General features: G+C 39.5%; 1 protein-coding gene and 1 long non-coding RNA gene across 5 annotated transcripts in view; one reads left to right on the plus strand and one right to left on the minus strand.

Annotated features, from left to right (window-relative positions):
• Positions 1-3,331, plus strand: part of LOC128248684 (uncharacterized) — a 42,503-nt gene extending 39,172 nt beyond the window's left edge. The window contains exon 4 of the long non-coding RNA XR_008264841.1: positions 2,499-3,331. This is a non-coding gene — a long non-coding RNA (uncharacterized LOC128248684). The remainder of the gene's footprint in view (positions 1-2,498) is intronic.
• Positions 1-4,032, minus strand: part of LOC106869147 (5'-AMP-activated protein kinase subunit gamma-1) — a 486,366-nt gene that overhangs the window by 259,087 nt on the left and 223,247 nt on the right. The gene's annotated exons all lie outside the window — the stretch shown is intronic.

A 4,032-nucleotide genomic window follows, 5' to 3' on the forward strand; every position in this document is an offset into this window, starting at 1 on the left:
AACATGATCGATAGAGCAGGAAGAAGAGAGGGTGGTGGCAGAAGTTGAAGGTGGGGGGAGGGGGGTAAAGGAAAGCATAATAGAAGTAGGGTGATGGGCAGGAAATGTGAGAGGAAGAGGAGGAGTAGGAGTAGGAGGAGTAATGCTCACACACATACACACACAAATCTATCTAATCTTTTATCTTTTACTTGTTTCACTCCTCAGACTGTGGCCATGCTGGGACCACCTTGAAGAATTTTTAGTCGATCGAATTGACCCCGGTACAAATTGTTCTTCAACCCTGATACTTATTTTATTTGTTTCTTTTGTTGAACTGCTAAGTTATGGGGATGTAAACATACCAACACTGGTTGTCAAGTGGTGGTAGCGGGACAAATGCAGACACAAAGACACACACACATATACACATATGATGGGTTTCTTTCAGTTTCCATCTACCAAATCCACTCACAAGGCTTTGGTCGGTCTGAGGCTATAGTAGAAGACACTTTCCCAAGGTGCCACGCAGTGGGACTGAACCTGGAACCATGTGGTTGGGAAGCAAGCTACTTACCACACAGCCACGCCTGCACCTATTCACACAACACAACCATACATGCATATATTCATATGAATGTGTGTGTGTGTGTGTGTGTGTACATGCGCACACACACACACACACACACACACACACACCATGAGGATGAAGTCCGTACTGATAACGAGATGCTGATATTTGAGTTGATATGTTGATGCTTATGATTCTGCGTAAGAAGATCAGACTCTGAATGGAAAAGACATAAAGAATAAGAAACTGATCAGAGGAACCGATGAAGAACTCTTGGAAATTGGCGAAAGAATGGAAGCGTTTGTCTGGTAATTGCAGACTCGAGTTACAAAACTTATTATTTTCAATTAAGGATGGCAAATCTCTCTAATTTTGAGCATCTTTTTGGATAATGAAGAATAGCATGAAAGTGAGAGAGAAAAAAAAAAAAAAGACAAATGTTTGTAACAAGATTATTTTCCATACATTTTCATAAGTGTGTGTATGTATATCATCATCATCATCATCGTTTAACGTCCGCTTTCCATGCTGGCATGGGTTGGACGGTTCGACTGGGGTCTGGGAAGCCAGGAGGCTGCACCAGGCTCCAGTCTGATTTGGCAAGGTTTCTACAGCTGGATGCCCTTCCTAACGCCAACCACTCCAAGAGTGTAGTGGGTGCTTTTTACGTGCCACCAGCACAGGGGTCAGAGGAGGCTGGCAACGAGACTCCTCCCTCCCTCTACTTCTCCTCCTCCACTCACAATGTTTTGGTTGGCCTAGGGCTATAGTAGAAGATACTTGCCCAAGGTTGCCTTGCGTTAGGACTCAACCCAACATCACATGGTCAGAACCAAACTTCTTAACCACACAGCCATGCATGCATCTATGTATCTACACATATATATCAAATAAGCTTCAGCACAGTTTCTTTTCCCTAAATTTCAATTGCAAGTCTTCGGTGACCTCAAAGCTATTTTAGAACACAATTTTCTTTGGTGTCACACAATGGGATTATACCTGGAATCATGCAATTACACATTGAACTTTGGTGTTGTTGTTTTTGTTCTCTTCTAGCACATTCTTCTCTTCCAGGCAGCCGTAACCAAAGTTCTTTACCTGCCCCCACCCGACCACCAAACTACTCCAGCCATCCTACTCCTCTTAGTTGCTTTCAAGTACTGTAGAGCAGAAAACACGGGGTTAAGCATAATCTCTTTTCAAAAGATAAAAGTATTAATAAAATTGTATTAGCATTATGTTATTTGGAAGAAGTGGGTCACAGGGAAATATACAGAGCTTTGTATATTGAAAAGCTGATAAGATGGAGTCGAGATAAGGTATGGTATATATTTAGTATCATATTCCCACACATTCAGTCATTTTGTTGTTGTTTAGTCTCAGCTTTGATCAAGCAAACCCAATGATCAAACGCAGTCCACTCTCGCATTTTCAATCTCTTCTAATGTCTTTCGGCCTACATTATCAGTGAGAGGAAATTTCACTGGAAATATTTTTGCCATAGGAAAATTCGCTGAAAGAAATTTCGCTGTAGGAAAAATTCACCATAACAAATAAATAAATGAATAAATTGCAAACATCTAAAAAGATTAGCTGTTTTCTTAAAATGGCAACTTTCATATGTTTTAAATGAGCTCATAACGTTTTCTTTAATGATTGATGTTGAATAAAGACTTGCTTATCTAATGCTTTTATAAAGCTTTTTATTATTCTTTTCTTTTTCTATTTTCAAAAAAGCTGATGTTACATTCTTAACCAATGTCCATTTCACAAATTTGTCTTACAGCAAATTGGAAAATTTGCTGAAATTTCTTGCAATTTCTTAAGGCAAATTTTCTCACAGCAAAAATATATAAAGTGAATTTTCCAGAAACATACATTATCTTTTGTTTGAAACCATTATTATCATCATTATTATTATTATTAATATTATTTCTCTTTATCACAGGTTTTGTTGGAGCTCCTGGAGTCTTGCATACGGAGTGGGCTTACTACCTATGGTACCATGCTATCCATTCTTTTCAGCTATCTAATACTTTCCCGGTCGGTGGCGGCGGCGGCAGCATTGTCATTGGCATCGGCGGCGGCATTGTTGGCGTCATTATTATTATTAAGGGGGTGAGCTGGCAGACTCGTTAGTACGCTGGACGAAATGCTTAGCGGTATTTTGCCTGTTGCTACATTCTAAGTTCAAATTCTGCCGAGGTCAACTTTGCCTTTCATCCTTTCGGGGTCGATAAATTAAGTACCAGTGAAACACTGGGGATCGATTTAACTGACTAGTTAGTCTCCTCCCCCACCCAAATTTCAGGCCTTGTGCCTCTAATAGAAAGGATTATCATTATTATCATTATTATTATTATTATTATTATTGAGGTGGAAAACTGGCAGAACTGTTAAAATGCCAGGTAAAAATGCTAGTTGGCATTTCGTCCGTCTTCATGTTTTGGGTTCAAATTCCACCAGGGTTGACTTGGCCTTTCATCATTATTATTATTATTATCATTATTGTTGTTGTAAATGATGTGAGTTAATGGGCCTGCTCTGAGCATACACCCGGAGTTGGAAAAAAAAAGGAAAGGAAAAAGGCACCTGCCCCATGGGTTTTATGGGGGTTTTTCACTGAGCAGCCCTTGAATATCTCCTCCCTATTGAGGATTACACCCTGTTGATTTGTTTCTTTTTTAATTTTCTTACTCTTGTTTACATACAAAACCCACACAACACACACTCACAAACATTCTTTATTTTGTTCTGCACTGTCCATAATGTTTTTCTTAATGTAAACCCTTGAGGTTAATAAAGAAATCATTATTATTATTATCATCAATATTATTATTATTATTATTGTGTTTGTTTTGGGTTATGTTGTGTTTGAACCTCTCTCTCTCTTGAATTTATTCTAAAACAGCTAATTTAATCATGGCCTCCACAGTCAAAGGGGACATAACTCTAATTTTCTTTCTTTCCAGCCTTCCACTTTTTGCATCAACCTTCTTGTTTTTTGTTCTCATAATTTCTCACGTACCAGTATCCTGGTTTTCAAACAGACCAGAGCTTGTGGATTGCATGGAGACACAGTGTGTGTTATAAAAACCTGCCGCGGCCATGCTAGAGCACCGCTTTTAGTCGAACAAACTGACCCCAGGACCTAATCTTTGTAAGCCTAGTACTTATTCTATCAGTCTCTCTTGCCGAACCGCTAAGTTATGGGGACGTAAACGCACCAGCATCGGTTGTCAAGCGATGTTGGGGCAACAAACACAGACACACATACACATATATATGTATATATAGATATACATACGATGGGCTTCTTTCAGTTTCCGTCTACCAAATCCACTCACAAGGCTTTGGTCGGCCCAAAGCTATAGTAGAATACACTTGCCCAAGGTGCAGCACAGTGGGACTGAACCAGGAACCATGTAGCTGGTAAGCAAGCTACTTACCACATAGCCACTCCTGCACTTATATATGCATAT

This window comes from Octopus bimaculoides, chromosome 9, assembly GCF_001194135.2.
Source record: "Octopus bimaculoides isolate UCB-OBI-ISO-001 chromosome 9, ASM119413v2, whole genome shotgun sequence".
NCBI lineage: Eukaryota > Metazoa > Mollusca > Cephalopoda > Octopoda > Octopodidae > Octopus > Octopus bimaculoides.